Source organism: Macrobrachium rosenbergii, chromosome 9 (genome assembly GCF_040412425.1).
Source record: "Macrobrachium rosenbergii isolate ZJJX-2024 chromosome 9, ASM4041242v1, whole genome shotgun sequence".
Lineage (NCBI taxonomy): Eukaryota > Metazoa > Arthropoda > Malacostraca > Decapoda > Palaemonidae > Macrobrachium > Macrobrachium rosenbergii.
Window position 1 is genome coordinate 25,756,728 of NC_089749.1, and position 13,528 is coordinate 25,770,255.

Genomic DNA, 13,528 nt, shown 5'->3' on the forward strand with positions numbered 1-13,528 from the left:
GTTATTGCCAAGGGAGGAAGCATTACCCTGATGGATACTTGGAAACCGGTGACTCGTTGGGGTTTTCCGTGATCCTCTAAGGCTTTGTGTCGTGAATTATAGATTGTTTTCCTCATGGTTACCTCTTCATTTTCTTCCCACCTCTCTCTCTCTCTCTCTCGGTATATTTGTATATGGCAATCATCATAACTTCGGAAAAGTTAGGGTTTACATTAATAAAGACAAGCAAAATATATATATATATATATATATATATATATATGTATATATATATATATATATGTATATATATATATATATATATATATATATATATATATATATACACTATACATATAAACATATACTGTATATAATATACATATGTATATGCATACATATATATATACATATATATATATATAATATATATATATATATATTTACATATATATACTGTATATATGTTTGTGTGCGAGTTAGTACGCGTCTACATATACATATATGCTTAGAAAATTCAGAACACGTGATGTATACATGCAAATGTACAACAGAGAAAAATGAAAGTTTGAATCTTGACTGGTTTCGTCTTTTCTTCTCTGGATCCTGCTTCAAGAGGACTAATACTTAGTGGTAAAAGTTAAGTACACCTTAGTTTAACCAGATCACTGAGCTGATTAACAGCTCTCCTAGAGAGGGCTGGCCCGAAGAATTAGACTTATTTTACGTGGCTAAGAACCAACTGGCTACCTAGCAACGGGACCTACAGCTTATTGTGGAATCCGAACCACCGTATAGCGAGAAATGAATTTCTGTCACCAGAAATAAATTCCTCTTATTCTTCATTGGCCGGTTGGAGATTCGAACTCGCGGCCAGCAGAGTGCTAGCTGAGAACGGAACCCACCCTCCCAACGAGGAACTACTTAGTGGTAAAATTTTACACAATACATGATAAGGTGACAGTGCCAAAGAACATATTCACACGTGACAAGTAGGAAAGAGGAGGAGCAGAACTCTCATGAGCATCCAATGTCAGTGCCCCATTTACAAATTTCATTTTTCTATGTAGGTACTTTTTCTGTCAGGCTTAGATAAACCAGCCTCCTTTGAATCTATACATTCTACATAATTATTTCTTTTGATATATATGGAATGAGTTTATACACTCTTGGCTAACTTTCATTTTTTTTACAGAAGCTTCCTGTTATGAAACTGGATTTGATAATATATCTTTGTTATGTTACTTAAGTAAACTCAAATCACTTCTATAAAGGAGGGTAGGCTCAGAAATCTCTTTTTATTTTCCAACTTTGGTCTCTGTCTGCCATATCTTTTGCATACGCACAACTACATCCCTGCAGTGTGATTCACATCTTCTCTCACATTACAGTCACCTTTTACAATTGCTTTATTCACATTAACTTCTCTCTCCTCTTCCAAACACTTTCAATCTCTTTTAGCCTAATTGTTCCGCAGTTCCTCTTCACCATCCTCAATCAATACTGTATTATCTGCAAACATCAACCAATCCAAACTTCAATTATGCCCATTTTCTTATAACTTTGCCCCCACATGTGCTGTCCTTTCTTTCTGATTTCTCGCATCACTTTCTCCTTTAAGATATTGAACAGGCCTACTTTCACACCAGTCTAGACACTCTCTAGTCGACATCTTCTAACACACAGTTTACTTGCGACACGACACATCCTCAGTGCTGCCTACATTAACTCTGCCAGTTCAATCGTGAGGTTTTTCATGTTCATATTATTTTGTCACATACATTTTTCTCCTTTATTTTTAAACTTCTCTCATAACTGTTTCGTAATGAAATTTGATCCGTACAATGTCTTCTTGTATAACCACATTGCTACTTCCCTATCAACCATTCTGTCATCTGTCTTACTTTTTCAATGGAAGTCCCACCACACATCTTTCCTGATGTGCTGAATATGGATCATCGCTGTAATGTAATTCTAAATCCTTGGTTTATGGTTGACTCTCAGTAAGAAAGGATAATGAGATTTCTCATTAAAAATTTTCTAGACAAAAAAAATTTAAATAAAATATATACACAAACCAAGGGGCAAACAGTCTCATCTCGATACCCAAAGCGATTTTTGAGAAATGTTAATAAGATTATGATCCAGTTTAATCCTTTTCTTAAAAGGAACTTTTATTTATTTTCTGGATCGTATAAAATTTTAAACTTGCTTGCCTTGAAAGCAAAAAATTAAACTAATGAAGCTCTGCCGGGCAGAGGAGTTTTCAACCTTTTATAGTCCACAGTATGTTTTATCGCGACATGAAATACTAAAAATAATCAACTAATTACATTCTTAATCTTGGGAGCCACTGAGTATAAACTTTTTCCTGTGTGAAATTTACGGACGCGTTCATAATCATTATTATGGCAATGAAGAAATAATTATTGATTTTGTTGCGTGAGAAGACAAACAATATCTACAATACTACCATCCACGGTTGGTTATTTGGTCTTAGTGGGTCCTGCTGTGGATTAAGTGGCTCATGACACCACGGGCCCTTGCCTAAAGACAGCGTGTAAATGTGGTAAAGCGTTAAATGGCATAAGCTTTCTGGTGAGGACTTCTGGACTCTGACCAACCAACAGAGACGACCATCGAAGAGTAAAAAATAACTGATGCCCTAGTATATACTATTTAATGGCCATGTGAAACCGCCTTTAGACCCAATAAACAAAAAGGAAACGAGCGAATTTACAGCTCCCTGGACGCTTGTTACCTGTGCTACGTGAGATCGCTTGACCAAGGGGTGCAATTGTTTCCACTGCAGTCTTCTAAGAAGTAGGTATTGGAATTCTGAACGAAAACGTTTTTCTCTGCGCATTTTTTCACACGACAATTTATTCCGTATACCATAGTTTCTTAAGCAATCTCTTCCATGGTGTTATGCTAGAATATTACCCAGCCTGGATGATTTCTGGTCATATAAAAATCATCTGAACTTACTGTAAGAATATACGAGCCTAAGTAACTTTAGGACGACAGATAGAAATGTCAGATTTCGTTTAATTATCTGGAAAATCTAAAAATTCTGAAGCAAAGTACAAGAGTTACTAAATGTTATTGTTAAAGACTGCTGTACCCTCTCTGTTGGTTAAGCGGTAGATTAGGAGTGAAGGACTCAGGGATTAAAGAGAGAATTTTCGAGAGAAAGATGGTGCATAATATTTCAGTCACTGTGGGTTAGACTTCAGAAATTCCGGTACTGGAGCAAAAATACAGCCATGGTAGTTGAAGCTGAAAAGAACTGAGTTTGATTACCAACCATGCTTTGACCAAACAGGCGATGAGGCTCAACAGGTGACAGAAAAGGAAGAGTGGTCACAGAGGAAAGATTTCCACAAAGGATTACATCAAAATATTGGATATACGATTTTGATTATAAGAGAGAAGCCTACTGTATGCTCAATAACCATTCCACCAAGTTAGTTATAGAAGAGGCGAAGGCCTCATTGCCTCTTGAATCAATGAAAATACCAAGTGGAGTATGTTGAAGTTAACAAAAAGACAGAAGAGCCTCTTGGCAAATGTCATTGAAGAAAGAAACCGCCAGTGATATATAATAAAGACTAGCGAAGGCCGAGAGTAACAGCAAAGTTCCTCAGAATTTTGAACTATATAGCCTTTCGCAAAAGAGAATCGCAACATCAAAGAGAGAAGTACATAAATAGGTTTGTAATCAATGCACTAATGTTTATAAAAATGTTATATTGAAATATTAACTAACGAAAATAACTAATTCTGACTGATACATGCGTCAAGAAGACCATTAATAGAATAATAACAACGGTACTTCCTTATTCATGATGCCATTTTCCTGACTCCGCCTAACTACATATCGAGTCTATATTACTGAACATTTATATAAAAATTCATGTTCTCTTCCGGTACACTCTGATATTTATAGGATTTCCTCTAAACCAACAGCTATTATAAAAATTATTAACACTTCCATCCAAAAGACGGTTTTATTTGACACAGATTCTCCAAAACGTAGGTCATGGGTTGTAAATTTGCTATTGTGGAGGATTATGAGTACTTATAGTTCTTTATAAATTATTACCTATATGAACTCAAGGGGCAAGTCAATGTACATTAGATTTTTACTGGCACACGACTTGCTATTCTTGTGGGCTAAGGATCGGAGGGCGGGAGTTTGCCCGCAGATCTACCTACGCAGTTATCTTGCCGTTTTCTTTCTTCCACAGGTCTTACGTGGGTGGGTGGAGATGAACCATGGAAGGTAATCATATGTGACCATACTCGATCCTAAAGGCACTGTGCGTCACCTCAAAGACTTACTTCTTTTCCCTGCTGCTAATTAGACATTTAAAGCGTTAAAAAATTGGATTACAGACTAATGAAGAACGTGCAGCGAGCGCTGGAATTCCAGCTAATTCATTTATTAATTTAGAACTTAATCTGAAGACCAAGGGACACAGATGAGTGTTTAGTGATTTGTTGTACATGGAAATGAAATATATGGAAATGAACATGTGGCATAAGCGTTTGCCCTTTTTATCATCACTATCTTACTGGCACTGCATTTTATTGGTCAGGCTTAGAGCTCAAACTAACGTTCTACCATGCTATTTGTATATTTGTGAAACCCTAGCCCAAGCAGCAACATTTTAAGTTATCTCCTGCTTGTAAAAAAACGATTGACGTGAGCCTGACCATGCCTTCCACATAAACTTTGAATCCTTTACAAAATGGGAAAAATTCCCTAAGGCAGATGAATACTCGTAGGTTTCAGTATATGGGGATATGGGTGGGATAAATTGGTATTCTATCGCGAATTTAAAATGAATGACATTCTTAATTAAGGACAAATATGAACACGAACATTGCACGAAACCGAGTAGGAGAGTTAACAACGATGCCTACAGATATTAACTATATATTCGATTTGGACTTAAGTATTACCTGTGGGTGAAATAACATAATTCGTTTTTGCCTTCAGTCACATGGAATTTATCAAATTAACTGCAGTTTATTTTTTGCATGCACTTCCCAGTTTTGATAATCTTTTAGCTTCAAGTAGAATCGGAAGACAGAACATTCATTTACCTCGTATAAATGAATAACTTTTCTTCTAGATGACTTCCATCGTAAATGTATAATTATTGATAAGACGAAGAACTTATACATTTTTCTTCAAAGGACTGTATTAAGTCTTATGTGGTACTGCCTCTATCATTTTCGTAATTATGAATAATCGACCACAATCGAATTTCAGTAGATAATTGATATGTACCTGACTGGCTATGATGAGATTCATGAAGAGCCGGTACAGGATCGATTGGGAAGGTGGTTACATAAAAAATATGAACGTTAGCGAGCTGGAGTACATTAGACGAAAATTCCATGTAATGTAAATAATAACCAACAACATTATTCACAGATAAACCATATCCTGACTTAGTGTAGCTTACCCTAACTACAAAAGGTGGCAATTGGTTAATGTGGTAATTACAAATTGTTGACAAATTACATCACATGAGGCTCAATACAAACTGAAAATACTTGTAATAAATATGATGACAAGGAAATAAGCAAATTTTATAATTCCAAAATCATACCAATTAATGGGTAATTCTACCTGATCGGGGATGTTATGCAGAAAAGATGGTATCTTGTACAGAAAAACAGTTCATATTTACGACAATGTCATATTTAGAGATTTTTGCCGCTGGTTAAAGGCATGTTTCTTGTATGAAAAAACATTCGGGAGCCGCAATTGTAACTTTCCCGCTTTATTTACCCGTTTACATTTTCTGCGTTAAAAATACGGCCACAGATTGAGGATAGTCTTATTTATATAGTCACCCTTCGAAAGTTTTATAGAAAACGTACTTCTTAAAAAAGAACGATAAAATGTAATGCATGACTAAAATAAAAAGTAAATTTGTAATGAGTACTTTCAAATAACATCCGCATTGGTCTAAAAATTCCACCCTTAGCAATTTTGATATCAGTGGTTACTGTACTAATCATAATCTATACCTGGAAATACGTAAGTAATAACGGTAAGAAGCCATGACAACTTGTTAAAATTATGTTCTACTGAAACAGGAAAATTTGTCTTCAAACAACAAGCGAAAGTAAATTTATATAACAGTCATTAATATCATGGGCGTATTCAGGTGGCCGGCCAGTTGGTCCATGGTCATCTCAAATGAAAATAAATCATTGCGCTGTTTTTTATGAAATGATCATAGCTTCTTTTTTTTTTAACTTTTAATTCCAACTGAAGGTTCCTTACCAAAATTTTAAATAACTTCTCTCTCCAGTAGATTACCTCTTTAGGAATTACTGATGTGTGTAATTTTGGAAGTCAAATTAATAAGGTGTTTGACTACCGGAAAATTAATAACTTGCTTGCTGTGAAAAGATTTTTTTACAGCAGTCTCCTATCAGCCTAAGTCCACATCGTCTGGTTCTCTCTTTATCTCTCTTTCGAAACTCAAATGCTCTTACTTACAAACAGAGAAATACTTAGCCCTTACATAAAAAAAGTCGAGTTGGATTCAAATTTTTCACTCCCTCGTCGTAAGAAGGAGAGAGAGAGAGAGAGAGAGAGAGAGAGAGAGAGAGAGAGAGAGAGAGAGAGAGAGAGAGAGAGAGAGAGAGAGAGAGAGAGTTTGGGTGGGTGGGGAGATTTATTAGGAAAGCTCTTCATTAGTTTTTTCTCTGACGGTTTAGTGCTACTATTTGCATAATTTTTGAGGGATTACAGCAAGTTATGGAAACTTTTGACTGTACGGCTTACGCAGTGCATGTTTCTGTGTTTATATATCTAAAGAACAAATTTGTTCAGTGACCCTACGCCCAACTCTTGTTCATCAGTCTATGCTATATTAAAACTGAGTGACATACACGGGTTAATCCCACTGGATCATCTTCTGAAAACATTCCGTGCAATCCACAAAAATCCTCAGGATTATAACTCGAAACGAAATGAAGCAAATATTAGCACTTTATTCATAGTGTTTGAAAAGCTATTTGCACTCTGCACGCACACATGTGAATGTGATTTTGAAAGCTAGATGCACAAAATAAATTGAACTTCGTATAAAGTGTTTGCTCGCATGTCCATGTGTTATTTTATCGTACTCTAAACGAATGATAAGTTTCTCAAAATCTGGATGCCTTCTGTGTGGACCCAAGGGCAATTTGAATGCGGGATAGTCGGTACTACTGCATGTATTTTTTGACCACCGCAATTCAAGAAAACTTGCACGTATCAAATATGATGTCTGTTTACCAGACATCCTTACAACCCCAAGTGACTTCAAGATGAGCCTAATATTGCCAACAGATGCAAGAGTAAATTAAATCTAAGATTAAAACAAAGTAAAGAACAGGGCTTGTTTGAAGTTCTTTTGAGTATGTGTGTTCAGATTGGTTCCAAAAATCCCTTCTTACTTTTGGTAAACAAGCGACAGTGTTGCTAAAAATTACCCAGATACTGAGAGCTGTGAGTGAAGTACTTTTGGATGAATGATGATTCAACAGACTATCACAGACTCTAGGCAAATTCAGAATTACAATCATCAGTGTTTGTATAGTTTACCGTCACATTGAGGCGAATAATTCATGAGGAGAGCAAACAAATACACAAGAAATAATAAAACAGTGTATAATCTAAATAGGTTACGGCAGTCGACATCCCGTTAAGCTGAGAGTGACCGTGTTTATTCCTTCCTAATCCTTACCCACGGGAGCAATAATACTCTTTGTGCCTACTCGCAAATTCACCCTTAGTTAATTTCTTAACGTATATGCACTAAAACCTCAATTTCTTGAAAAACAAAATCAGTAGAAAGAGTGGAAAAGAATATCATCGTAACTTGCCACAAGATTATTTCATGATTCAGTTTGCAATTTCTTCAAGTCGCGTCGTCCAGAGCTTTATGGTTTCCGAGGGTATTTAAATCCTCTCTTGGCTCTTTCGTGGGATAATCCATAACTTCCACATTGACCTTGACACTACTTATTATACAATTGTTTGTCGAGGTTTCAGCGCATATACGATAAGAAATGGAATAAGGGTGAATATGCGAGTAGGCACAAAGATTATTATTGCTCCCGTGGGTAAGGAGTAGGAAGGAATAAACACAGTCACTCTCAGCTTAATGGCAAGTCTTCTGCCGGAACCTATTTTGGTTGTATACTTTTTTGGGGGGCGGTTGTCTCTCGTCTATCCTTCCCACTTCATGAATTATTCGCTTCTTCAGTGTAATGGTAAACTATACAAACACTGATGACTGTACTTCTGAATTTTCCAGGAGTCTGTGATGGTCTTTTGATCCATCATTCATCCAAAAGTACACACCACATGGACACATATAATTTATATACATATATATATGTATATATATATATGACTTTATTACTTACACAATTGTTCTGTGCAATAATACAATTAATAACAGGACCTCATTTAAACTGGATGGTGTCTATATAGCGGAGATATTCAGAAAAAGTTACAAGCTTTCAAGGATACCAGACGATGACTGTTATTTTCTGAATAAATATCTCCGCTAGAGATCATCCAGTTTAAATGAGGTTCTGTTATTAAATATACACATATATATATATATATATATATATATATATATATATATATATATATATATATATATATATATATATATATCATTGTCATCATACCATGTATTAACCGAGATTTCCGGCCGTCAAGCCAAGTACACTAAACATGAGAAACGAAGAGGAAGGAATATAGTTCCTTAGACATGTAAATAAATTCGCTTTTCATGATTTGTGGTTAATACTTGACATATATATATATATATATATATATATATATATATATATATATATATATATATATATATACGTGTGTATCTGTATTTGTATAATAAACACATAGGCTACTGTACACATGTCTTATACATAAATATATAAAATGGCAGGTGTTTATATGAACATACGTATCTTTTTTTATCTCCCTTCCCTATATAACTAGTAATGAAATATGGCTATTCGTTTGAGAGAGAGAGAGAGAGAGAGAGAGAGAGAGAGAGAGAGAGAGAGAGATTTATCAGAAAACTATCTCACATTGAACCGTTCCGTATCGAGACCACCAAGAGACAAGGCCTGTTCGATGTTTTGTGACGTAAGCAACGGTAGTCCGAGTCGCTAGCACTGACTGCCTTGCGAGACGAAAGAAATGTAAACAAAACGTCACTAACATTGACAATTTGTTGTTTACCAGTCATGGTAATAAGTTAATTTCCTTAATTTTTTCGTCCGCACTAATTTGTGTACACCAAATAATATTAACTCGAAACACAGGTTAAGAGATTAATATAAAATACTGAACCAAAACAATTTATTTAGTTACAATATAGTATATACCGAAGTACAAACATGTTTAATATTGTATTAAAAAATGTTTATACATAGTTTTCACGTCAAATTACAAGACGGCAGTGCATTGGTTTACTCTACTATAGCCTATGTGAATGAAATAACTTAATTATTGTCTTTTACATACAGCAATTATTTGGTAGATGAAGTTCCTAACTTTCTCCTCTTATTCTATTATCTCTTCCATACAGCTATTATTTGCTAGTTAAAGTTTTTAACTTTCTCTTTTATTCAACTTTTTGTTAGCTACAATATAGTTGTTTTCTTGGGAACAATAATGATTCAATAAAACGTTAGACGCCAATATTATTAATTTTGCTTTTTTTTTGTACAATGACCTTCATTACTTATTGGAGCAGCATATTTATTATTCAACCTTTGACCTTTATACGGGGATTTTACATTCACTGTTGTCCATCAAATGTAATGTAAAATTTTTTTTACATAACCTGCAACTTCTGAATAAGAAGGGAAACACTGATTTTTTCCAAGAGTTAGTAAAGCTTGAATGAGATACTCACTGATTATTTGTAAAGCTAAATGAACACTTTGTTTCTCAAAGGTGGGTGAGGAGAATACTTTTCATGATAGTTTACAATAATGTTTCAAGAGTAAACCATCTTCTATCTCATGAAGTTTTTTCAGAGCTGAATGGTGCATAATGAATTTCATTTTCTAACATATGATTTCCATCAAAGGAGAACCGTGGGAACTTCAGTGTTTTATTTGTATCTTTCTGGCCAAGCCGATTATTCCTGGTACATCTCGACAAGCGTACTGAATTTCCGCCTTTATAATCAAAATATGGTTTCAAGTGAGTTTCATCCACCGTCAGTACCACTGTTTTGTCATTGGGTAGTAATGATTTACATTTATTCTTAATGTACATCAGAAAATTTGAGTCATTTTGTTCTGACGCTGGGGTAAACTGTTTGGAGACACACTCCGGATGGTAGAGTACCTTATCAGTATTAGGAATTTCAGAGTCTATAACTTTGAAGGGAAAAATTACAAAACAAAGAAGACAATATTACCAGGTCTGATGAATAAACAAATTTATTCAGTCATTAACTGTAATTGTTCAAATATGAATTTCAGCAGAGGCAAGTGTTGACTGATCATCTAAAATTATTGCCAAAAATGAAATCACTACTTATATAACAGCAATGCTACTGCAGGTTTTAGAAATACACTCAGCAATGTCAGCTCTCTGCAAGTTATTCAATATCTGCTCAATGATATTCGTGTCGTGAACTTCTGTAGGAATCTTTAAATCTCTTAAGTGCCGTACTTCAGGTGGAAGAGGAAAGATGATCTTTTAATATCTGTACATGTATATATGAGCATTAAAACATAGTAATGCCATGAGGTTAGGTTAGTTATTGACATCCCTTCTGTTTTGTACCTGTAGCCTTAGAATACTAGGCGAGTTTAATTTTATGCACCTTAACCAATGTAGGTCCAATACGGTTTGTCCATTACCTTTGACTACTAGCAATGGTAACTTGCCTATTTCCTGATCACTATACTGTACATCCACTTGTGATGAACCTATAACTTCTATGTCTGTGCCATTTCCAAAGTGCTTGCTAAGTCCTGCAATGGGAGTTCTGTGACAGGGTACATTGGGAATTGTTTGACGTAGGTTAGCCTATGTTAGATTCGGTTATTTTTCGGAACACTCCAGCCACCTCCCACATTATAATTTATATTTTTCTAGGGTAAAACACATCAAAACAAAAAATTTCATCTCAATATATGACCTTTGCAAAGCCTAATAACAGAGGAAAATAATTAATCAAATTACGATTTATAAGGTAAGACAATACTAGCCCCCCACCCCCTCCATAGATAATACGGGAAAACTGTAACCAGTAAACACCCCCAGGTTATGTTAGGTTGGTATTTTTAGGTTCTTTTAGTGCCCATCATTTCCTAGTCATTTTTGCATGAAAAACCCAAAATGTTTTTCATGCAAAAATGGCTAGCTGGAGGCTTTCGAAATGGCTGGCTGGAGTCATAAGAAAAATTACCATTTGAGTCTGTTAAGTCTAGTTTATATGAATTCCTACTAAAATTCAATCTAGGCTAAACCAATCTTTCTGTACATTGCGCTTACCTTGCTGCTCACAACACCTACCTAAATAATTTTTTCTGGCTACAGCCTTCTTATGCTATACCTGGGTGTAGGCTATACTTGTACAGGCCTAACTTATGTTACCTTATCGGACAAACCTAATTGTATGTTTGTTTGTACTCCTGACGGAGGGCTGGTTTTAGTGTGATGAATACAGACTATATTGCAGTCAAAAGCTATCCTGTGGAACGGAATGGAAAATGAAATTTAGGCTTGAAACCAAGCACTGGAATCCGAAGGATTATTCAGCGCCAGTTATCGTCATGTTATCCAGAGGCAAAAGTCAAATACTTGTTGCAGTGAACTTTAGTGTTGAGTTTACCTACTTACCATTGTAAGTTCGTCCAATAAAACACACAAGATATATCCGTGGCACGCTACTTCATTACGGCCTGTAAGTTTTACGGTCCAATTAAAAAATAAAACAACGGAACCACGAGAAAACCTCGTACTCAAATGATGTAAGGGAAGGAAGATCGAGAGAGAAGGAATCGCTAGCTTCAGACCAGGGTCAACGTCATATGCAACAGGCCTTGTCTCTCGGTGGTCTTGCCCGCATTCATTAATGAACTTGTGTGAATATCGTAAACAAAACATGGTGATGGGTAAAGCATACAGTAATCCGATCGATAAGGCGTAGCTCTCAAACAAGCCTATCGGTAAAATGTTCAAGTTATCAGTCCTGAATGCTATTTTATTGTTGGTTGCCTAGTTAAGCTCGTGTTTCTGCAGTGTAATATGCGGACAAGCTAAGTAGTTTGCAAATTATAGATTAGGCCTAGGCAAACCGGTAGGTATTATTCCGTCTACTCCAATCAAATACTTAGGCCTACGCCTATCGATGTAATACCAAATACATGTATTATGAAATATAGCAGTCTGGTTGTCACACTGGTTGAAGGGCACTTATTTGCTCAAAATTTGTTTCCGCATAACTTGTTCAAGTGTAGCTGACTAAGGCTATGATATTTTGACAACAATAAACCCACCTTCAGCGTCGTAAAACTAGCCTAACTAGCACTATCCTGCCATTTCGGGTTACATCATCTTACCATAATCTATGAGCATGCAGCCTATAACAATTGGTGCTGCACGAGTTTCTGAGTGACTTTAATGGGCTATCTTCATTTCGAATAACGCGACGCCCATCCGCGAATTCCCTGATAACTGGTAACATCACCCATTTTCTATGAACTGTTTACCCTGTCACTGTACACAGCTTAAAAACAAACGATTCCGTTAAATAATTTTCTGAACAATCTCCGCCACCCGTCATGAACACCTTTTCCAAATGCAAAGCAGGCCTTCGTGCAAGCACGTCTAAGCAGGAGGCTTAATATATTAAAAAATAAGAAGATTGGTCAACTTGCTTACCTTAGACATCACTAAGAGTCGGTACTCCACGTTTGGTAAATATTCTGTCCAACTTCGGCGTTTTTGAATCGCTGCAAAAGAATTGAGGGCAACATAAAACGGATTTACCAGGTTCATCGAAACATATTTCAATAAATATTCGATTCTCTAGTCTATTATCGAAGCGTACTGATTACTTAGAAATTGATAAATGACGCATAATGTCCCATATTTTCACTTAAAAACATAAAAACCATGGAATCCGCGTCAACGACAACGTGAATTGAACAGCTCCGCCCTTCCCCCCATGCCACTGCACCTTGCGTTTAGAGTAGACCGAAACTACTAAAGGATAAGAAAAACTATATTCCAGGAAAAAAAATATCTGAGCTACATTTATTTGCTGGTAATGAATGACCATTGTAATGATTAGAAGCAATATTTGATAAGTAATTTATTTAATTTAATGTTGCGTGTCTGTAAGTTTAACCGTTTACAATGATTTCCAGTGCAGGATTTTGGCGGAAAGTCGTCCGAGAAACGGATGATGACGTCACACTTCGAAGATAATGGAAGTGGCAGAAAATTTTTTCCGCCATGTATATTCACATGGCAAGAAAG

General features: G+C 35.7%; 1 long non-coding RNA gene across 1 annotated transcript in view; it reads right to left on the bottom strand.

Annotated features, from left to right (window-relative positions):
• LOC136841617 (uncharacterized) overlaps positions 1–13,222 on the bottom strand; it is a 62,471-nt gene extending 49,249 nt beyond the window's left edge. Inside the window, exon 1 of the long non-coding RNA XR_010854041.1 lies at positions 12,929–13,222. This is a non-coding gene — a long non-coding RNA (uncharacterized lncRNA). The remainder of the gene's footprint in view (positions 1–12,928) is intronic.
• Between the last annotated feature and the right edge of the window lie 306 nt (positions 13,223–13,528).